Genomic DNA, 25,109 nt, shown 5'->3' with positions numbered 1-25,109 from the left:
TACATATATATTATTATTATTCATATACATATATATACACATATATATATTTATATATATATATATATATATACACCAGACTTGTGCAAATATTTTTCTGGGTTTCTAGTTTAGTAATATATTATTTCGTTCTTATTTATTTATTTATTTATTTATTTTTTTTTTTTTTCTTTTATATTATATATATCAGACTTTGTTTAGGTATAAAAAATGCTATTGTGTTTAGTTTTCTCTCTCTCTCTCTCTCTGTCTCTGTCTATCTCCCTCTCTCTTCCTCTCTTTCGGTCAATGGATAATAATAATTCTTTGCGGTTATTTTTACAAGTAATGCAAAAAAAAAATAAATAAATAAAAGAATATTCGCTTTGCTGGCTACAACGATGATAACAGTGTTGACGTGGATATTGTAAATATTATTGCTGTTGTTGTTGTTGTTGTTCTTACTTTTGTTTTTTAAATTTTATATGAAGATTATGTTGTATGGAAGTTGTTAACATAGTCGTTGAATACTGTATTCAAGGCGGGGAAGTAAATAGCAACAAGCATTAGTAATAGTTATGTTGATAGTCGTTGCGGTGCCGGTAGCCGCTTGTTAGACCTTGAAAATTATTTAACTGCAAAAATGTTTAGCTGAAAAGACAAATGTTGTTTGTGTTATAGTTAATAAAAACAATAAAAAAAAGCCCATAAAATAAAAACAAGTAGTTAAGTTATATTCGGCTTTGACCGAATCTTTTATACACAACTTTGAACAAAAACTTTTACATCAAAATACCTTCGTTTGTGATTGCTTAAGCTTTGCTTTTATTAGAAATATCGCATTGGGTCAAATTAATCGTGAAATTACCTACAGAACATAATATTCATTTCATATATTATATCCGCCCGAGTAGCCGAAGGTGAGGAGTCTCCACTAGCAAGTCAATGGTTGTGTGTTCGAATCTCAAGTGCGGTAGAGTTTTTAATAAAAGCCGATAGCCTTAGATGCTAATGCTTTTAAGAGGTTAGTCTAGGAATTTATTTTTCTGGCGAAATTAATAATAATAATAATAATAATAATAATAATAATAATAATTTCATATATTACTTTATCTATTAATTCTATTTAGACACAAATAGTTAATTTTCTTTACCAAAATAAAAACCCAGTGTCGCTAGTAACCAATGCTTCTAACTTACACCGTTTGTGGCACAAGCCTATATTAAGGTTGTGCATATATATGGCATACCCAGAAGGATTTGAGATAGACCGGTCGATTCAGAATTATTTTCTGAAAGACTTAAGCCTGTCCGTCCTGTTTGCCTTTCTTTCTTGTGTTCAACTTACCGGCCTTAATTTTTGATGAAATTTGGTACACTGACGTATCTTATTAAGTCGTTGCGTGAATACCTGTAGAGTGTTGTAGGCTACTTTTATAGTGCTTGTTTTTCTTTAATCTGTTTATAATACTAATACTATATACTAGTAGGTAAAATGTGTATTTTTATACTAAAAAGATGACAAAAAAACAACCGAACCCTAAATTTCCATACGCTATAATTATTAGGTAGACGTGGCTGACTTTTTGAGCAAGCAAAGATATTCTCTGTTTATGTCATTCTGTAGGTGTGCCCTTTGACCGATTCGACTCATTTTCAATATTAATTTGCGCTTAAGGACTTTCGATGCTTCTAACGGACGTGGCACTACGATCAAGATAACGTTTACTATAGACATTACATAGAAGAACACACGGACAATCGTACAGAGAGATATGTATAAATCAAATGTTGATCAGGAACATGTGTACATGTGTACATGTGTACACAATGAAATCAGTGAAGCTTCCTTCCGGGTGTTGCAAACATTTTGCTAAACTCAGCATATCTCTACTCTTCAGAGGAATAACGCTGTGTAATCGAATTTAATCATGGCCGTACATACATAATCATCCTACGAAGTTGGGATATCGACGACTTGATAGCAAACAAAAAGGAGCGGAAGCATTAGCACTAAAACTTATGTTTACGGCATAAAGATTTCAGGATGCTTATGAGTAAATCAAACTCAATTTAATTTGCTTGCAAGTGTAGGAAATGAAGGAGAAAATTGATGACGACGCAAAGTTTCATAAGAATTAATTCTTGGAACAAAAAGCGAGGAAAGAGGAAAAACATCTATCGCAAGTTTTCGTTGAAAGCGTTTTGTTGAAGAAATATGCAGATTGAATACGTTCCAAAGAAGCTCATAAAAATCATATAAAGAATTTAATTGCAAATTATTTAAATCGATCTACAAAAACCCAGGATCACATTAATAGAGAGGATGAAGTCGCTTCATTATTCTTCAGATGTTGTGCACTTGAAATACAGAGAAATAAAATACATCAGACGACTGACAAAGTAAACCCATTTTTGATCAGGATAAGACTCTCTGCCAACGTAGGCTTTTCCTTCTACCTTTACTTTTACTTTTCCAACTAATTGCCTTTCTACAGATTAGTAATGATTAAAAAGCTTGTGGGCAGGAGAGACAGACATATATACTTGGCATACATATTCTCAACTGCTGGTTATGAATAAGGTTTGGGCTTTGGCCCGTCGAAGAGATTTTGCAAAGAGTAAAGGGCAATTTTTACAGCCACTGATTTTATCAAAGCGTTCCGAATACTCACAAGGAAGCCAGAGAGCCAGTTTACTCCTGTGTGTGTATAGTCTATAGTTGATGTTTTTCTAATAGCAAAAATTAAGATATCGTATGCAAATTTGGCAAAACCTCTACAAATTCTTGTGTGAAAGTTCGCAATGAAAACGGTGCAAGTTAGTCAAAGGGCTCAGGGACAGAGTACAACATAAGCGAAGGAAACACATCTTTCTAAAAGCGAAGAAAGAAAAGGGATTTTCGCTCATGGTTCCCTCTGACAGATATAGCTGATAAAAATTGTACCCTGTGGGTGACCCTACAGCATTTGTACAAAAATGGAAAACTCAGCCACGTCCACCGCGTGTTATAGGAGTTTGAAACCTTATTTCTTCGGGTTTTTTTTTAGCGGTGGGTAGCGGGGCTTTCGACCGCAGCCGCATATAAATATTTTCTTTTTTTCTACACATCCCCGAAGGGTGGGCAAGGAGTTTATTTATTTTGTCAAAACATTTGTAGTACTCAGAAGGAAGCCTCGGAGGCCCCGTAAGGCATATGTTTTCTTCATTAGCATCAAATTCTAATCCTGTGTAATGTCTTGCAGTAATCACGCTACTGGTCGCAAAAATTTCATTATCGAAAATTGGTATTCGAAATGAGATAAGCAGATATAACGATAAAAATTTGCACGTATTTTCTATGAGTGATCCTGCGTCACCTCTATAGAAAATGGAAAAAATCGAGCACGCCTGTAGAAAGTTTTTTTTCACTTTTTTGATGTTTTCTGTTTGAAAATTATTCTACACATTCTCCACTTGTAGACATATTATTTGCCTAAAAATGTCTACTAAAATATATATGAGAATTGGATACTAAATGGAAGAACTTGAAGGGTAGAATACGACAGGCCAAGTGTGTTACTTCTAGACTAAATATTGCGGACGTAACGATAGTAGGACGGACGGTAAGGCAATGATTATAAAAGACTCGGTCGCGATCGAATATAGTTTTCTTATTTCTTTCTTTATATCTACAATTCCCAGAGAATATCAGACCGCAGTAAACGAAAGAGTTGTTTTGTTTATTATAAGCATAAAAGCATTTATTTTTATTATCCCAACTCTAAGTGAAAAGAAGCGAGAAAATTTAGTAAACTTTGTAAACTTTCTTTAGAAGCGTAAATTTAGTCACAATATTTCTGTTATCACTTTTGTCAAGCTTAAACATAAGATAAACTGGTTAAGGTTTTCAACCACATTAAAAACTATAACAACAAACAGACTCTTTTCCAAATAATGAATTCAAAATTTCATTTAAAGATTAAAATTTCTGCTATAGTACTAGTAGAAGAGAAAAAATAAATTAAAGTAAAAAGTAAGTAAACAAGAAAATTATCATCCTTAACCTAAAAAAGATTAAAGTAGAGAAAAAACTAAATTTTCACACTGTTTAATAATGAATGGGCGTGTCTAATTCTTTCCACATTCTTTGCTTGTACAAGCAAAGAGTAAAAAACCTACAAAGCGGAGGTATTCTTAGTTTATGCTGCCCTTTAGGCGTATCGTTTAACCGTTGTAAGCTATTTTCAAAATTTTTTCGGCAAGTTTGAAGGCGACATTTTCATTTTTGCGAACGTGAATATGTTTGCCAAAAAAATTACACAAATAGACAAACGAATACGCCAACATGGTTAGATGTGTGCCGAATTTGACACAGGTCAACAATGTACATATGCTATGTGGACATTTAATCTAGTTGCTACAACAGCAGAACAATATTGAGTGGGCGTAGCCGGTTTTTTCCGTTTTCATACAGAATAGAATAGCATCGCCCGTAGCGAATACGTTCAAATTTGTATAGATTTATCTGCTATAGTTTATAAGTAATGAGGAAAATATTAATTTTTCATTGCTTTTCGAAAACATAAGTGTTCACACTTTACCTAGTAGTGTAGGTGAGTCGTTCGACCAATATGGCCCATTTTCAATACAAAACTGCATGCAAGAACTTCCAAATTTGAAGGTTCGTTGTTGCTTCATTACACAGACGGATAGACGGACATGCTTAAATCGATTCAAAATTTGATGATGATCATCATTGATGATGATCGTAATATATATATATATATATATATATATATATATAAATATATGTATATTTGTAAATGTAAACTCTCTCTCTCTCTATCTATTTCTCTCTCTTTGTGATTTTTCGTTCTAGGTGTTGTAAACATTTTGACAAAATGAACATATCTCTCATTCTGCAGTGAGGGGCATAAAAACGCACACGATGTGTGTAAATAAAGCCTTCAGCTTGCAATTTACCCACTCAGGAGTAACAAGTGTTATAAATATATGATTTATATTGGAGTATATTTGCATATCGCATCATACGTTAATGAGTATTTTTCTTATTTTATCATGAATTTTGCCATGAATTAATTACAAAAATTTACAAAGGACATTCCCCGCTTCAACATAATTTTATAATTTTTCTTTGCTTTTTTAATTATTTCATTAAATTTAAAGGCTGTTTGCAGTTACACGTAATAAAAATGCGAATCTTCTCAGACGAACTACTATTCTACTACTATTACTATTTTCCATCAATAACCTATAAGACGAGGGCAGTTGGAGTGGTGAGCAGAGCTCAGCGTTAAGAAAAATGATGACATTAAACGCTTACTGAATTCTTCACAATTTCTTTAAAATTAGCTCTGAATATCGTTACAGTTTTCATATACAAATGAGAGCTAAATGAAAAGAACGAAAATCTTAGCGTTGACTGATCGCTGTTCACATGTGTTAAGTCGCTATAAATGGAAACATTATTTTCATAAAATTATTTCGGGCGATAAAAAATGGGTTCTGTACAACAATCTTAAAGGGAGAACGGCATTGGCAATCCAGGGTAATTGCTCAGATCTCTTGCAAAGTCGAATATTCATGTTTAGATGCTTGTTGGAATCCATCTTTTTATAGTTTGATATATGCAGTTGAGACTAATATCCTAATTGTTGTGTCCACTATTATTACTAAAAAACTTTACAACAGCTGTAGCAAAGCTCACTCACATACTTCATATAAGACTAGTTCGTATAGCACGCATAAGAGGGTCATTGAAAACGGCAAAAAAATGAGATAGATACTTCTATTCTACATCTGTTTTAAGCATGTGTGTATGTATGTGTTTACCGTCTATGAAAGAAAAGATAGGAAGGTACAAAGGTATTTATAAATTTTTCTACATTTCTTGTGAAAAACAAACAAATATTATTCAATGGCCATAGAAATTGTTGTCATATGATGTCTTAAGCCTTATTATTGAAGAGAGTTATTTTAAGCATCAAAAGTAAGTTAATCGTTTTGGACTGCGAACGCCTTTATTCATTTGTATTAGGTGTTTGCAGAAATGTTGATCACCTCTTTGACTTGAACGAGACATTTATTGTGAAAAATTAGTATAATATATAAATTAAACAAAATATTTTTCATCATTTTCTAAAACATTTTACAATATTTTTGGCAACATGACGATATCATGTCGAAAGAACTTTGGCTTGGCGGCGATTCACCCACCAACCCATTTTCGCATTTTGCGGATCCATGCGTGCCAGCCAAGCCATGCTGAATCGATCTGAACAAGTGCTAATCATGTGGCTCCATATCTGGTGAGTACACTGGCAGAATTTTCCATTCGAGCTGCAACAATGTATTCTAAACAACTCTTGCGCAGGCGACCAAAAAATGGCATTTCCAGTCAGTTTGTGGCGCCACCTTTACATCGTTGAATCCAAAAGCGACAATAGGGATAAGATGGAGCAGTGTCACCGTCAACCTATGAACATGGGCTTTGATTTCTTCAAATAAACAACAAAGCTAATGAATTTGGAAGAAGAAGAATTTTGAGCGCTCATGATTAGCGTCGCCGTATGCTGAATAAATCAACAATATTAAATGGAAAATTGGTATCTTATGTAGAGGAAAATTAAAAGAATCGAATTCAACCGTTATACACACTGGCACTTCCCATTTCTTTATGACTTTTACCAGTAGAAGTCGCTGATCAAAATTTTTGCCTAAACTTAATATAATTTAAGTGACTGCTACCACACGGATTTACAACACACGAAACGTAGCGATTACATTATAGAGATGTCTCCTTTATTCGCTAGATATGCTACAAACTCCCGATTCATCGCAAACCATTATTTCTATATCGATTCAAATAAAGATTAATTAAATTTTCGAATCATTATCGTGTAAAATTTTATTCAACTTTGAATATTGGAAAATAGATTTCATTTATAGAAAATTTTAATATTCGGTCAAGTCTTGCACGAATTCAAAATTTAATTAACTTAACTCTTTTAGAGTTCAATCTCACGTAGGGCCAGCATAAGTGTGCTGGCGTTTTTACCAAAGCAAGTTTACCAATTAATTTCGCCCTTAATCGTGTTTTTTTCAATTTTTTTCTTTCCTTTCTCTTCTCTCTGTTTCATTTCACTAACCAAATATATTTTTCATAATTTCACTATGTGTGATGAAAAATTTGTACAAGAGCGATTCAATTACGATGTAATGAAATTTTATGGAATCATGTACACATATAACACAACAATCAATAAACTAAAAACAGGGGAATGAAATCATATTAGTTTAATACAATCAAAACCATTTATGGATACACTGAACAGTTCAATGGCAGCGTATGGTCGCAATTAAGCGCTTGACCACTGTACGATTAAAATGAAAAAATTAAAAAATAAAAATTGAAAAAAAAAAAAAGTGGAAAAATATTTCAAAAAAAAAAAAAGAATTGATATTGAAATTTTCCCAGAAAATTCGCTAAAATTGAATAATAAAGTAATAAATACTTGCATGCACACACATACACGCGTCTACGAGCAACAAAAAAATTCAAAAACGAAGAACAACAAAATAACTTAAGCCTGTAGTTGCAACTACAGCAGTTAGTTGTAGTTGAGTTTAGAATTTAGCTTAAGCGTAAACGAGTAGTGTAGGAAAATAATGCTTGAATTTTGATTGCAATTATCGTGTATATATGTAAATGGTAAGGGAACGGTGGGGACCACTATATAGATGGTGTAATGCAAACGTGTGTGTGTGCTTTCAAATACTTTAGCTATTAAAACTCAACAACAACATATTGACCAAAACAAAAAGAAAAGAAGAGAACGAAAAGCAAAAAAAATATAATGCACATACGTCGTTCATGCGTATGTGTAAGTGTATGAGTGGATGTGCTTTTGTATATATGCATAGTTTATGTAGCTTCAACGGGCAGTAATACACATGAATGTAATGCCGGTTTTTCTATGAAGTGCTATGTATATACTTATAAAAATAATAACAACAACAACAACAATAATAATAGCGGCAATACAATATATACACACACAAACAAAAACACTTGAGTACGCAACACAGGCTTACGTATAGTTTCTAATATAGTGAATAGTGAGGTTAGGTGGTGCTACTGAAAACACTGCTGCTGCTGCTGCTTCTGCTGTTGCTGCTGCCAATGCTGTTAACTTTATTTTGTTGGTAATCATATCACAACCAGTTTAGTGCTAATAGAAAAACAGTAATAACAACAACTAAAAAACGAACTTCAATTGTATACAAACTGCCAGCAATAGACAATTTTAAATTGCTTAAACTCTTAATACCGATCCAAAAATGAGAATATACAATCATACACACATTCATGTATATGTACATAAACTTATGCGACCATCCTCACACACTAAGCCCTAACCAAAATTGCATTAACCAAATGTGTGTTAGTGCGGTTTTTCAGCTACAGCTGTAGAGGAGTGTTTTGCAATTTACTGACCAGAATTTCTGAACGCTTGGGCATACAAGTACGTGAGTGCTTCTTCTATAGGAAAAATAAACCGAAAATTCATGTTCACGGCTATTAGGATTTTGTCGAGTTATTTTGCTGCTATAGCTGTTGTCAAACACGTTTGTTACTCTTTTGGTATTTGTTTTCGAACTGAAAAAAAAAACAAAAAAAAACAAAAAAAAATACCATTTAACGGTATTTTGTTTTTCTTTTTCTGCCTCTAGAGCACAAATAGTGAATCACCAACTTATACATCAGGAGCAGCTGCGCTGCGTGGATATAACACTCTCCCAACTCGAAGCAATAACCACGACTATAAAATTGACAATTCCTTGTATTTTTTTTTTTTTTTTTTTTTTTTTTCCACTATTTCTAAAAATAAAAAAAAAAAAAAAAAAAAAAAAAAAAAACAAGCAAGAAGAAGAAAAACCAACCGATCCAAATGTCCATTAAGGTATTTTGAAGGAAGTTTAATGCCATTTGCATTGTTACGGTTTTCCTCTCTCCGCTTATTCTTCTTCTGTCTTTGTATATTTCTACGGAACTTGTTATATGTAATTAATGCGTCTTTTGATTACATATTTTTATATTCAACACTCATCCATCCAGATGTCATTGACATAAAAATGTACATAGCAGTGGTAAAAAAGCCTTGGAATATTCACACAAAGCATTGCTACTTAGTATAAGATTGTTCGTTGACTCAGTCATATGTCTGTTTATACGTCCATTCATCTCTTGCGGGATTTTTCAAGGACGAGATCATATATCCGTATGTCTTGACGAAGGAAACAAATTACAGATGACTATAAGTTGCTTGCAAACGGTTTTGAAAAACGAGAAAACCTCGAACAACAAAGAACTTTTTTTGTTGTTGTTGTTTTTTTTTAACAATTTATGACTGCAACGTTTGTGATTGACTGATGCACAAAGTATGAGTTAGTAGTTTTTAGCATTGAATGCAGAATATCGACTTGGTGACCTCAATTTTTGATGCTTTTACTGCTGACAACGTTGTTAATGTGCAAGACCGCCTTCGACCAAGTCTTTTGTCTTTACGTTTATATGGTTTTTCGAGTAGCATCATGCAACGAAAAAGTGCAGTTTGACATCTCTCAACTTAAATTCGCTTGGCATTCAATAAAAAGTAATAGATCGTAAGACGCCTTATAGCAAAATATCAGACACCTAGCTATAAACGCGCACGCGGCTGTGCAACATGCTATCGGCTTACAATGGTATCCGATTTTATTTCGTAATATAGTTTTCTTTTGCATTTTTCCTCGATTTGGCATCATCAACAGCCTGGGTAGCACATTAATACTAACAACTGTCGAATCCTCCAAAATGATCATCAACCGTCGTGGGACGACCTTGCATTTAATGCCATTTGAAGCAGTTTGGAAAGAGGAAATATTCCAACCAAAGCAAAAGCTTTTGTATATAGGTAGCAAAAGAACCAAGCCTCGCCTTAATTATCTATTGAATGTTTGCATTCAAACCATCGTTAGCTTCAAAATTCAACCCTTCTGAATTTCAGCACAGGTGTACGCCAAATGAGATTCCCAACATACTAATGGCAAAGAAAGTTCACCCATATATAAATAATGGTTAACATCTTTCCTTTAAAAATTTGGATTTCGTAGCGTCAGCAAAACAATTGTAATGGTTGGAATGGTGTGAAATTTGGGTAAATTTCGTTTGAAGATTGGTTACATAAATTCGTCCGACACCTACTGTCATTCTACGAACTTATTGAGTGAAGTGTTATTTACTTTCGCTAAACGGACTTTTTAAGGTTGATTCCATCTGAAAATCATACGTATTCATCAATAGTCATGGCATATCTTTATGTCATCCCATGAACTTATTGAGTGAGGTGATATTTCTTTTACAGATGCAAAATCTCTACGTCGATGTAAAGTTCCAATTCAAAGTAGTTATGGAATATATAAGCACGATAGTTCGGTTGGTGTTGAGTTTTGAAGTGTTTGTCGCGCTTTCAACAGACAAGTAACCCGCCCAGGGATGTTAATTCGGGCCAAGTAATGAATGTTTGGCTAATCTGGCAAATCCGTTCTTATGAAGATAACAACGTTCCTTGCATTGGCACTAATTAGAAATTTGATGAACTTCCTGAGGCTTCGAACATTTCTTGATATGTTTCGCAAGTCGCTTAGTCTAAACTGTGAGTAGATTATAAATCATTTCGAAAACTGAGTTATTCATCAAAAGTTTGAAGCTAAGCAAACGATTTTTATTGAATATTATTTATCTGTTTGAATAGCATTTAATGAATTGAAATAAATTTTTTGTTTATTTTTTTTTTAAATTCTTCTTTGCTTAAAAAGATTCCCACAATAATTTTACGTAAATAGACGATTATGCGAAAAGCCAGACAATAAAATGAATGATAATAAATAAATATTTAAATAAATTCCAAAGTTTTACTCTCAAAATACATTCAATAACAAAACCGGTTTCTGTTGTGAGTATACTATATGCGTGCATCCATGTATGTGAATATTTAACTGTGTGTGTTCATGCGTTTGCCTTGGTTTGAAAATTATTCAAATATTTAATTGAGAGGAAGTTCAGCGTGTTAGTATTCCGAGTTTAATAATCGAATAGGAAAGCAATGGCAAACATACACACACACACACACATACACGCATAGCCATACAAATTTAATAAAGATAAATGTGTACCATTAATAAAAGCAATATTTGTTCAATTCCAGATATTGCACGCACATATATGAAATAACAAATAATTAACTAATTTATGTGATTTGAGCGCATATTAAGTCTTTTAAATATATTTTTAAAATAAACGCATCAAATGAATTGGAATTGAATTTTGTAAATGAGAAGCATACAATACATCATATATCAAACATATATAAATTTACATACGCATATTGAGTTAGTTTTTCGGGTTTTAAATCTTCTTAAACCACTTTTTTTTTTATGTGGGTCACTTAAAAGTAGTAGTAGTACTAGTTTTATTAATCCATTCGTATTAAACAAAAAAAAAAAAAAAAAAAAAACAAGCGAAACACTACAGTGGACCATAGCGGTAAACATCAAATACCCCTACCCTTTCCTTCAGTTATATTCGTTGGATTTTTCAAAATAAGACGTTATATGGGGAATAGTCGAACAGCGATCGAATTCGAATCATCTTAAATAGCGTTCCTCTAATATGGGCTAATATGTCAAAAATTGCGACTTTTTTAAGTTGAACACAAGAAAACAAAACGGACAGAGTGACAGATGAGCTTATATCACCTCAGAAAGTGATTCTGCATTGACCAATATAATAAGATGTAGGTAAGTCCCTTTTACAGGTTGTGCACATCCGGGCAGACTTACGCGTTTAACGATCACGATTATACTCGTCAAACACAGAGTATCTGTAATATGAAGTTAACGTTGTAATGAAATGAATTGCCAAAATAACAAAACTATTTTCTAATATGCATTGTTACGGCAAATACTCATTCATAATGATAAAATGTTATGCGGAAATCCGATAAGGACGGATGGACGAATCATGACGTACACAAACGTCATATGCAGTTAAAAGGTTAATATACCTCTGCATCAGGAATGTGGTCGAGTATAACAAATACATGCATCAGAGATGGCCCAACTGCATGTAGTTTTGCTTACGTATTTCATGTTCATGTGTTTGTCGATTGGTTTGCTTTTGAGATAGAGACGGAAACCGATACCACTTATTATTTTTGTGTAATAGCCTTCAGTTATTTATGAAAGAGTACGTCTCGCTTGGAAAATCGCACAATCGCTGAAAAAAAAAAGATTTAGGTAACCTAAGCACAAATTGTACAAGACTGTTACTGTATTTATCAGCTCGAGTTGATTTCAATCAAAGATTTACTGTCGCAAGAACGATCCGAATCATCCAACTATAGCATATATGGAAACAATTATGAAAAGAAAGTCCTTGCAATGATTGCGATGCTATAGCAGGTATCAAATATTTTTGTCGGAGCGAATATAGCTTTTTATCTTTTACGTTGAATGCGTCGTCTCGACGGCAAAAAATTAATGCAAATGGTATTCGTTTTAATAGCTATGACAGGCAGTTCATTCATTCGGTTATTGTTAGATAACAATGAACTCCATTCGAGACCGCAAACGCGACAACTGAGTAAATAAACAATTTTTAGAAACCAAAACCACACACGCACACAATCATTCGACTACCTTCACACACTGTTAACGTTAAAATGCAATTGACATTTCAATTCCATTAAAATTTAATATATTTTTCACGTTTTCTTCTGCAAATTTGTTTTATATATCGTTCATGTGTTTTGTATATGTTAGATGCGTTACAACAATTCGATACTTTCTTTGATAACTAGTGCAATGGCACTAATGGCACTCTTTTGTTAAACGATTTTTTTTTTTTCGTTTTTTCCTTGACACAACATTTGTTTGTCTTATGAGTTGATAATTGATTCACTTAACAGTTGTTCGTGGGTCTTACAAAAAAAAAAAAAAAAAAAAAAGAAAAGCTTTTCTAGATAAAGTGTAGAGTAAAAGCAAAATTATAGCAGATTTTATAAAGTTTGTCTAGTGCGACTGAAAGAATGTTAGGGCAGACAATAAACCGACGGACCGAAATACATGTTTAAATCAATTCAGAATTCGAATGAAGAATAAATGATGGGCTCTTTGACGCTTCATCATAGACGTACTACCTTAACGCGCCTAAGAAAAGGAGTGCACTCTAATCCTCCCGAGATGAATACAAAACAAGTATCAAATTGCTGGAGAAGCGTTGTATCTTTCTTAAAGTAGATTCTCATTTAGGGAAAGAGCGTAGCGAAAGAGCAAATGCAATGGAGTACGAACCGATGGGGAAAGGGAGAGACAGAGAGAGAGAGAGAGATAGAGAGAGAGAGAGAGAGATAGAGAGAGAGAGAGAGAGAGAGAGAGAGAGAGATAGAGAGAGAGACAGAGAGAGAGAGGGTGTGAAGGTAACTAATGCGCCAGCTTGCATAGATATCTTCCAAAGGTCATGTAAAAGGATTTACGCTACAATAAAATCTGGATTCACGGACCCACCTTGACATTCATGTATTCTCTTATGAAATTGTAAAAAGTATACGCCTGGACGAAGACGTTTTACCAAATAAAACAATTGCCGGCCGTAAAAGATTAGCAAACGATCAGTTTGGAGAACAAATTCATAATTCAGTTTAGATTTAGTTTAAAAGTAGAATAAGGGAGGAATATAATGAATTACTTTATAACGAATTTTTCAACTGTAAACTTATCAATTGATGAATACATCATTCAAACTGTACAATTATCTAAATTATTTTATAAATATTCATAATTAATCGATCGGTATCTTCTATATACTTTGAATATTGCTAAGTATTTTGAAATTTGTTGTCTTTTTTCGACAATTTTGCAGTGTTTTAATCAACTTCTGTCAGCTGAAAATTTATTATTTGCCTGAGCGCAATTCTTCTTTACCTACAACGCAATTCAAAACTTTATACTTTTGTAAAAGTGAAGAGAGCAGATGTTTATTTAGCGCAGATTTCATATTCTGTCAGAAAGATGCGAAAAATTTATGCTAATACGGGCAATGGACAATTTTTGTTGACTACATTTTGAATTTTCTTTTTTCTTCGGAAGAAAAAAATTCAATAAATATTTGCATATAAAATTAGAGCGATTCGCGCCCAAACATAAACAATAAACTGTGTGATGCAGCCTTTGGGAAATGATATCGATCTAATAGTTGATACAAATACTTCTTAGAACCAGCGAACAAAGTCATTTTAAAATTTTCATCAACGACATATCATACATACTTAACACAATATCAAGTGTTAAGCATGTGTTCAGTGGACTTTAAGGATTCATTCGAAGCCCAATAAAAATTTTTTCCTTGTTACTTATTATTTTGATTGAAATCGCTGAGCCGAATCATCACTCCGGTCGCGAATAGGCGACGCGACTACGCAAATGTTGTGATGAAAAGCGGGACGAGAAGCTTTTTCTACCAGTGCGCGATCCATCAGTGCGCTTGTAAGGAGAACACAACTTTTTCAGCAACATTCGATTTTGATTCTTAACGATTCTCCTATTATTTTATAAGTTTCGAAAACTACGATTTCTTCAGAAGATTAAAATAACTTTCTATATCCCATTCGAGGTCCTGATTAATGGTTAACAAGAACAAAATGTGGAGAGTACAAGGGTTGCCGAAGCAATCCTTGCAATTTACAATAAACCTGAACATTATGCGTCCATTATCGGTTTGCTAGTTAACGGTAAAGATTTTGTCGTGTGCATCCAAAAAATAATGACTTCCTGGCAATTCTTCTTTGTGCGGAGAAGCAAGCGCATAGCCATACAAAACTTTTGCAACTACAGCAAGGTTGCGGACGATGAATTTTAGCTTATCCATTATTATACAGCGGTGTTGCTCATCGTATGAGTTTGCATCACCAACTTTAATTTCAATCACATTAAAGTATTCAATCATTTCACCTGACGGACCACAAACTTCCCACAATGCTTATCAATTTTTTTTCTTTTGTTTCTTTTGTCGTTTCACCTTTCAAAGAGTAGTATTTAATACACAATACGAAACTCCGTTTTTTCCATTGTGAAAGAAATAACGAAATTTATTTATTTTCTGCAGCTGCTCAACAAGTGCTAACTTATCGTACGTACGTCAGCAAATTTGATAGGTGGTCGTCCAAAGAGGTTTTTTTTGTAACTAAAACGAAAATAACTTTTTTGTCTGTGGCTTCCTCTGTCGTTGAGTGACTTTTGCTGGTATACGCTATATGATCATCTTTTTATTTGCTAGCGCAAGAAGATGATACTTTCTAAGAAACGTTTTTTATATATACATATATATATATATATGAAATGAAAAATAATAATAATTTAAAGAAGTCGAAAGTATATCTAAGTTTACGGCTGTATTTGATTAATAAATAATGATAAATTTACTAAGCTCAACAGTTATATTCGGGTTTTGTGTGAATAAAGATAACGGCAATTATGGTCGATATAAATTTTAACGACGAAGGAATGCGTCAACATTCAGAAGAGATATAATCATGGGAATATTTAAAAGCCACAAACTAAAATCATTACCCTTAACATGATGATAATCATTATTATTATTATTATTGTTTTCGTTATTACAACAATTATTGACATCAATGTTTATCAAAAGTATTGCAGTCGTTGTGATTAAATCGGTAAATACGTACATCCTTGAATGACAATTCACATCAGCTTAACGTAATGGTTAAGTAATTTTCTTATGTGCTTCAAGTTGAATTAACAACCCCAAAAATATAATTTGGAATATGCGAACGTTAATATACTCATACTCATGCTCACTCATACCACGCGCATAATTGTGATAAAGAAAAGCATGCATAACAAAAGCAAGACAAGTCATAATAGTAACAATAAGTGATTATTTATACAATTCATCTTGTAATAATCACTTCAACGTATCGTATCCTATCGTATATAAGACTCGTTCTGTAGATTATGCTTAATGGTATTGTAAAATAGCATTAAAATCACGTAAATATTACCAACGCCATCATCATTACAATATTCGAAATTTGCTTATAAAATATTTGCAAGTAATTTAAGTAATTTTTACATAACCATCACCACCATCGCCACCCAAAAAGTTCAAGAACCCCAACCGTTAAATGAAATGCTTATATGTATACAACATGAATAATGTATTTTTGTATTTGTTAATATGAAATTTTTTCACGTGAATTTTTATGATGATTCTTCGTTCTTCTCTCCTCGTCCTGATTTATTTTTATTTAAACGATGTGTTGATGATGTCTTGGTTAAAATTCAATTAAACGTAACTGAGTGTAGCACAGCATCGTATAGCGAAAGCGCACAGCAGAGCCAACAGAAAGCAATGCAACAGATACATGCACACATGTCACATGTATATGAAATCTACCCACATTTAAATGAATTTTCAAGTTTTTTTTATACAGGCACGATTGTGTGTGCAAATACATAAAATACTAAAAAATGGGGGAAAAAAAAAGAAAAAAAAAAAAGGTGAACGGTGAGAACATTCTGTTGCGCCACAAAGAGATGAGTTGATGATGCGTACTGCGCTTGATGGTGTCACAAACAAAGTGGAAATGCATTAAATTACAAAACTTAATAAATTAACTTATTTTACGTTGTATACAATTTTAAGTTTTTCTGCCGCTGCATCGGATGCGCACAAACTATGAAAAGGCATACTAAGCGGCATGTACTATGAGGAACATCACTTCGATCGATCATGCACTTATTAGAAAAATAGAAAGCTCATCTAAATAATAGACAATATCAAATTAATTTAAAGCCTTATTACGTCCTCGGGCTGTCGAATTCGTTAGCATAACTTAAACGAATAAATATACGAGTTTCAGTATTTAACGTTTTTGAAATTGAAGTTCGCTAGAAGACGTAGTTAATGGAAAAATCTCGTAAAAAAACTTTTCCTTTCAAATTATTATTGAATATTTTCTGGGCTATGTATGTAGGTGTCGTATAACATGTTCTGTAGCATTTGAAGACAATCAGCTAAAAAGTTATACCACAAATCCAATCGTCCTGCAACTAGTTTTAGTGTCGCGAACACTGATCCCGTGAATCCCGTTGTTATTGATAGATATCTGATTTGTTGCACTTTATCAATATGCGTAATTTTATCGATTTTTTCTCTACTCTCGAGACCCGTTTGTAATATAATATGTCTTATAAATTCGATTCTATTTAAAGTATTTTATCCCAACATTACCCTGTATAGTGTGCTCTATTAACTTGAACAACAAAAAGAGGAAAAGGAAAAAAATTCGCAAAATTTAACTCAATCTCAGCAAAGAAAAAAAAAAAAAAGAGAAAAAAAAGAACCTTTTGCTCAACTCATTCGTTGTTTCGCATTTTGTTGACACTTTTTCGCCCAAAACTTTTTCTCTGATTCGCCGTCATAAGCACCACACACTCGCTGGCACTTGTAAATATATTTGTGAAAAATCCTTTTTAATAAATATATGTTTATTTGTTTGTTTTTTTCCTTCCATACCATCTCCTTAATATTTCGTATGATGTGCAGATATGTATATAAATGTATGTAAGCTCGTATTCGCATATATATATGGATGATGCGTGTGGTAGGTAAACAACAGCATTTGTTCTTCTGTCGACTTGTCGGCACATTTGGTTCTTTAAGTTATTCTGTCTCTTTTTTCTCTATCTTATTTTTATGTATTATTTTTACTTTAAAATATATTCTTCTTTAGTCATAAAATTTTACTTATGCTATTTTGCAACAATTCTTTTGGTACAACGGGACATAAAAAAAGGAGAAAAAAAACTGAAAGGAAAAAAATTACTTTTTAATAGTTTTATTTTACTTGAAAAACAATTACAAGCTTTGTTGTCGTGTCAGATGTCATTGCCTTTCCTTTCCGCTTGTTAATCTTTACTTACATACATACATGCAAAGAATAACAACGTACTGACATATTTACTTTCTCTCTCTCTCTCTCTCTCTCTCTTGTTAATTCGACTTTGATAGAATTTCAATATGCAATGAAAAATTGGTCTAAATTGGGAACGTATGTGTAACATGGTTAAATAAACAGACAACATATCAAAAATGAGCCGCAGTTATAGTGAAGGACGGATGCACAAAACGCCTACTTTTGCTTATTTTCCACAATATTGAATAAAAATGTATATACATATACCTATATGTATATATAGATATAGATACTGAGGTGGACAGAAAAATGGTTGCAAGGTATGCTCTTCACCTCTATGCCACAGAAATTGTGAAAGGCAGCTAGCACATCGCTCTACCAATGGTTTTACATGTGCACAATTGTCCAAAATCAATTCTTGCAGCGAAAAGTTGAGGGTTCTATGTTGCTTTAGTTACTTTTCCATCTCGACAATGAAATAGACGCGTCTTCTTTCAAGTTGTGGAAAGCAAAGGGTTTTGTGTAAAATTTGCTGTAAAATTGGCTCGCAGACGTAAATCGCACTTCTTGAGAATGAAATGCAGTATGAATTAATTATTATAATAATATTAGATTGGCCGAGCACCTCATTGTAGGGGACGAAAATGGCAAGGAAAAATATAGAAATTTGATGCCGCAGCAATACAAAAACTTATGCTTGCAATAATCGTATAATAATTTTAACAAAGCGAGATCCCTTGACGTCGTCTTAAGCAATTTCCCATGTAATTGGGAAAGCTGTACCATCCCGAACCGTTCATCGAGAATTATCAGACGCCAATGCACCAAGAACAATAGTTTCTCTGCTTAGAATAGATAACAAATCTCCTACTTGTTCATGTTTGCAAATACTAGCAACTCTGCAGCAAGTGCATATACTGACATGACACTCTACATGGATGCCATAGACAGCTACCTCGAAAAAAATAATAATAATTATTTTATGTGATCATGATTTCATAGTGCTCGCGATATTGAAATAAAAAATTCACTTTATTCACACACGCAACTCGCAGTGTTATATCTTTGTCTCGTAGCGCTTCCCTATATTAAAAAAATTTTGTCCAAAATATCTTATTAAGAAAGTACACTAATTACGATTATAGAAAAAATAAATCTACCACATTTAAACACTACTTTAAAAAAAGGGTTTTTTTTAACAACAGATACAAAAGTAACAGAATGGTATTTAAGAGAATTATGAAGCACACCTTTAAGTACTGGACAAAAAATTTGTTGGAAAAATTTTGTAAAAATATTAATAAATATGAACACCGTAGGCCATCCTCGTGATGTATATTCGATTAAAAAAGTCCTGCAGTCTACATCTACTTTGGTTCAAATTTCAATTAGAAAAAAAAAGAGAAGAAGTTTTGACAAACAAAATAAACAAAACTTTTTTCATTTTTTAAACATGTACGAAAATTATATTCGGTCGTGACGGCATCTTTTATGTCCATCACCCTTATCCTAAAAAGCAAAAGAACTAAATTTTCGTGTTCTATAGTATGCAATGGACGAGGCGGACTTCTTTTATCTTCAAAATAAAAGTTTTAGTCGCATAGACGCGTGAGTGTTGTAGGCGTGTCTTTTTGGAAAAGTTTAAGTCACTTCTACATTCTTTTGAAAATATGTAAGCGATATATTCATTTTTGCAAACGGGATTTACTGTACAGTTTAGCAAACGGAGAGACGGACAGACGAACTCTCTTAAGTGCATTCCAATTTTCAAAATTTATATTGTATTGAAAAAAAAAAAAATTAAATATTTTTATACTATAATATTGGGCAGACGTGGTCAACTGTTCCCAGTTTTGTACTGGTGCTGCAACATCCCCCACAGAATATACATTCAAATTTTTGTGCATTTATCTTCTATAGGCCAAACTAGATATTGTCACTTATATTCACCTATAACACGTGAATCTACGTCAAAATACCTGTCGAATGGGCAAAAAAAACTCACACTTTTCTTTACAGAATTATTTTTAACCATTTTTTGAAATTGGGAATTTTAGCGAAAAATGGGTGTAAGTATAGTATAGTATAGTACTAATAAAGTATAGTACAGTATAGTATTATAATATGTGACATTATACAGACAGAATACAAAATACACTATACTGTACACTATACACTATACTGTAGTACAATAATTTTCAGTTCAAAAACACTATACTGTAGTACAATTATTTCTAGTACAAAATACACTATACTGTGGTGTAGTAAATTTTAGTATAAAATACACTATACTGTAGTACAACATATTCTAGTACAAAATACACTATACTGCGGTACAATAATTTTCAGTACAATATACACTATACGGGAAATTATTGTACTACAGTATATTAATTTTTGTACTGAAAATTATTGTACTGCAGTACAGTGTTTTTGTACTAAATTTCAGTACACTACAGTATAGTGTTTTTGTAACGAAAATTATTGTACTACAATATAGTGAATATGTATGGGAAATTATTGTACGACAGTATAGTGTAGTTTGTATGGGAAATTATGGTGCTACAATATAGTGAAATTGTATGGGAAATTTTTGTACTACGGTATGGTGTAGTTTGTACTGAAGATTATTGTATTACAGTATAGTGTGTTTTGTACCGGAAATTATTGTACTACAGTATAGTGTATTTTGTATGGGAAATTATTGTGCTACAGTATAGCGTAGTTTGTACTAAATTTTAGTACACCACAGTATACTTAAGTACAGTGTATTTTGTACTAGAAATTATTGTACTACTGCATAGTGTTTTTGTACTAAATTTCAGTACAGTACAGGGTAGTGTAGTTTGTACTGAAAATTATTGTACTACAGTATAGTGTACTTTGTACCAGAAATTATTGTACTACACTATAGTGTATTTTGTACGGGAAATTATTGTACAACGATATAGTGCATTTTGTATGGGAAATTATTGTACTACAGTATAGCGTAGTTCGTACTGAAAATTATTGTACTACAATATAGTGGAGTGTGTATGGGAAATTATTCTACTACAGTATAGCGTATTTTGTACTAGAAATTATTGTACAACAGTATAGTGCATTTTGTATCGGAAATTATTGTACTACAGTATAGTGTAGTTTGTACTGAAAATAATAGTACTACAGTATAGCGCATTTTGTATGGGAAATTATTGTACTACAGTATAGTGTAGTTTGTACTAAATTTCAGTACACTACAGTATACTTCAGTATAGTGAATTTGTACTAGAAATTATTGTACTGCTGTATAGTGTATTTTAGTGTAGTGTATTTTGTGTGGAAAATTATTGTACTACAGTATAGTATAATTTGTGCTACAATTTATTATACTACGGTGTAGTACCTTTTGTACTAGAATATATTGTATTGTAGTACCTTTTGTACTAGAATATATTGTATTATACTAGAGTAAAGTGTAAAATGTCAAAAAATCGCTAAAACTAGTTTCCGAAAGAAAAGTTTCAATTTTTTTGCTCATTCGACAGGTACTTTTATACAGACTCGCGTTATATACGTGACATTTTCTAGTTTGGCCGCACTAGATTCTCAAGTTTGGGTATTCTCCCATATCCATTTTTCGCTACCATACCAAATTTCAAAAAATTGTTAAAAATAGTTTCTATAAGCAGAACTTAATTTGTTTAGTTTGTTTGAAATATACTTTCATGTAGATTAATGGGATGTCCACAAAAATATTTTTAATTGATTTAGTATGGATCCAACTATATCTTAATTTTAATTATTTAACAGAGCTCTATTGAGCCGGTAACAGAGTTTTTTGGTAACAGATATGGTAGGAGTCTTTGCTAGTTAAATTCGAATTTATCTTGACACCCTTAGAAAAGTTACACAACTGTTCTCTTTCTGTTGACACATTCTGATCGCTTTAACTCAAACGGAGTTTCGAAAGTTTGCACATATAGTATCATCTTGATTAAATTTCACCATCATTTGCCCGTGAGCATTGTGACAACAGCTGATAGCTCCAAAAACCGCAAATGTAAAATTTTCATTTTTATAATTTCATATGAAAAGATGAATATATTCCGTTGACATAAAGAAGGCTAAAGAAATTTATTACAAAACAATCCCAAGAAGACAGCTTGTCTAATCAGCAGCTATCTGTATACTCCTCATGCCATTTTGTTTGTATATAGTAATCACCTTTTTATCTATTACAGCACCTGGATATGAGAACATGATTTACGTTTTATCTTAAAGTTTATTGCTTTTACTTGCAAACAACCGGTTGCTAGAAATAGCGTTGCAGTGGTTGCACTCATGCCAAAAGTATTTAAATTTAAATAAAAGGAAATATTTTACGATATTTGTTCTACTCAACAAATCCATTGAATTTTAAAAGGCAGACGTTCAAAATCAAAATGAAATACGATAAATATACCGGTTACTTTTGCTGCTAATGCAATAGATGCCGTTCGCGAGATACTCTAAAGAAGCAGCAAAATCCGACACGGCATTCTCAAATTACTACTACTCGAGTACAACTAACTTTTTACAAAAAATACGCTTCTCCCGGACGTAGACTTGTTCTTATATTTTAAGAGAAAATTATAGATGTATGTAAAGATATGTTCCTTTATTTCGAGAAAGACTGAGTATTACCATTGTGTACATATATAATAATCGAGATACTGAGATGCCTGCAAACTTTCTATTTACCATAGCTAGCTGATAGAATATTTAGATTTTTCTCCAAAACGACTCTGTAACTCTTTTGCCTGTTGTTTCCGTTTTCTTGCAACAGTTTTGGCAAACATTTGCAAAAGAATTGAAAGTTACAAACATACATCACGTTCGCTTGAGCACATGTCTGGTCAAACGTAAACCATTTTCATTTTCCTTTTTTGTTGCAAAGTCTATAACGTTTACACTATTCAATTTTTACCAGTTCAACAAGTTGAAATAGAGAGAAAGAGATATCTATGCCAAGTGCAAGTCAACAGAGGTGGTCACAGCATACACGTTAAATATCCTACACATCATACACATGTGCAGGTATGTGAGTTTTCCTTTCATATCACAACCACACTAAAGATGGCATCATCACAATTTCTACACGGAAAGTATTTTATGTGAATCTTATCAAAAGGCACGATTTAGGGCAAAAAAAAAAAAAAGAAAAGAAAAATAAATAAATAAAATACTTAGCATCTAATACAACAAGCGATAAGTATGTAAAGAGAAAACCAAAATGTACAAATGTTGAAGTGTGCGTAACAAAAGTGAAAATGTCGGGATAAAGTAGTGAAATAATTTAACTTGTATAACATTTAGTTAGAATACAGAAAAAAAAGGCACAATAAAGAGGAAATAAGATTTTAATGCCGTGACAAAAGGCAAGTTTAAGAAATAACAGCAGCTGCCACAAAACGGCAACTGAAAACATTGACTGGCGATAACCGCAACAACTCTACATCAAATATGTAGAAACATACAGCAAAAACAACAACAGTAAGAACAGTTGCCTATACAAATAAACAGACAACGAGGCTATCGAGAAGGACAAGGAGTGCCATGCGAGACTGTATAATAAAGTCTATAAAATTGCTGCCTAATATCACGACCAACAACATCATCATCTATGACGACGTTCTATGTAATATGTGGTAAGCTTATGCACTCGGGCTTGTCGTTTTGCGGCTGAATATCAAAGTGAATTCAATATGCTGCAAAACCTCTGTTGCGTTTGGTTTTTACTGCGGCAAAAAATATGCTTCGATCTATCTGTCATTGAAATGATTCGTGTATATCCGTCAACAATGGTAACGACAAGAATGATGGAGGTGGAGAGTCAGTTAGCAATGGGAGAAATTTTAAATATTAGAAAATTTCATGAAATTTTTACATATGAAAACGTGCTACAAATACAAAAGTAACATTTTTTTTTAATCGCATCGAAAAGAGACTTGGTTTTCTATGGAGTTAAAATAATGTTGTTTATAATTTATGGGACACCATTTATTCGCAACCAGCACAACTTATAGACATGTTTCATACCCTAAAATATGGATGAGGAAAACCATTTGGATGTTTTTCATCACCATTGTGCAAGCAAAACAATTTTCGGTATTAAATGACTCCTTCAATATTCAAGAATGGATTAAGCAAATAATTCCAGGCTTTGTAAAATTTTAAATGATCCAAACATTTAGGAAATTTTACAGCAATATTATGAGTACTTGCAACTTTAAAGACTTCCAAATACACGATAAGCTGCATTTTCATTTTCACACTATACACCACTTGTCGTTCAGGGTTTATTAAGTTTGTCCGGACATATACGGCGGGTAAAAGCGCTTAAGTTAGACCCACCTTTTATTACACCGATCAATTCGGAATCATTTTGTCACAGTCATTTGCTGAATCACTCTGCGCTTGTATGAATCATTTTCTGAACCTGTCTGTCCAGGCATATTTGTATCCAAGCTATAGGTCGCAATTTTTGAGATATTTTGATGAAATTTGGACGTGCTTTCACCCAAGGACGAACGCTATTGAAAATGATGTGGATCGCTCCACTTTTTCGTTCACTCCCCATATAACGTCCTACTTTGGAAATTCATTGTAGCGAAAAAATGCAAAGTAATTTTGAAAAATTTTCAACAAAAGTGCCTAAGTAGTAGTATTTTGGTGTTTTAAATTGATCTGGAAACTTTGGACCTAAATCCCCTCTCATAAAACGAAGACCGAGGTTCATATGAGAAAAGGTTTAATTTTCAATGCCTCATTAGTATTGTAGTAACAGATCATAATAATAATTTAAGATAAAAAAATTAACGATACTAAATTTGAACCATGTCGGCCTATTTTTTTGGATCCTTCGCTTTTTTATTTTTTAGGGCAGAAGAAACTAAGTTTTATTATGTTATGATGAAACATTACCCACAATAGTAATGTAGTGTAAAAATCAATTGTGCTGAACACGTGGCTTAATTTTGGAACCCCTTTAACAACTGCACAACTATTCTTACAGAAAGTAAGCCTTTATTTTGCAAATAGATCTAGTTTTTAATACGTAGTTCT

General features: G+C 32.7%; 1 protein-coding gene across 3 annotated transcripts in view; it reads right to left on the bottom strand.

Moving 5' to 3' along the window:
* LOC119635513 (polypeptide N-acetylgalactosaminyltransferase 5) overlaps positions 1–25,109 on the bottom strand; it is an 85,461-nt gene that overhangs the window by 21,813 nt on the left and 38,539 nt on the right. For all 3 annotated transcript variants that reach the window (XM_038030339.1, XM_038030340.1, XM_038030338.1), the window contains exon 2: positions 445–630. The gene's annotated coding sequence lies outside the window, so the exon portion shown is untranslated. The remainder of the gene's footprint in view (positions 1–444; positions 631–25,109) is intronic.

This window comes from Glossina fuscipes, unplaced genomic scaffold (genome assembly GCF_014805625.2).
Source record: "Glossina fuscipes isolate IAEA_lab_2018 unplaced genomic scaffold, Yale_Gfus_2 26, whole genome shotgun sequence".
Taxonomy (NCBI): domain Eukaryota; kingdom Metazoa; phylum Arthropoda; class Insecta; order Diptera; family Glossinidae; genus Glossina; species Glossina fuscipes.
The sequence above is the reverse complement of the archived record's forward strand: the minus strand, read 5'-3'. Positions and strand labels throughout refer to the sequence as shown.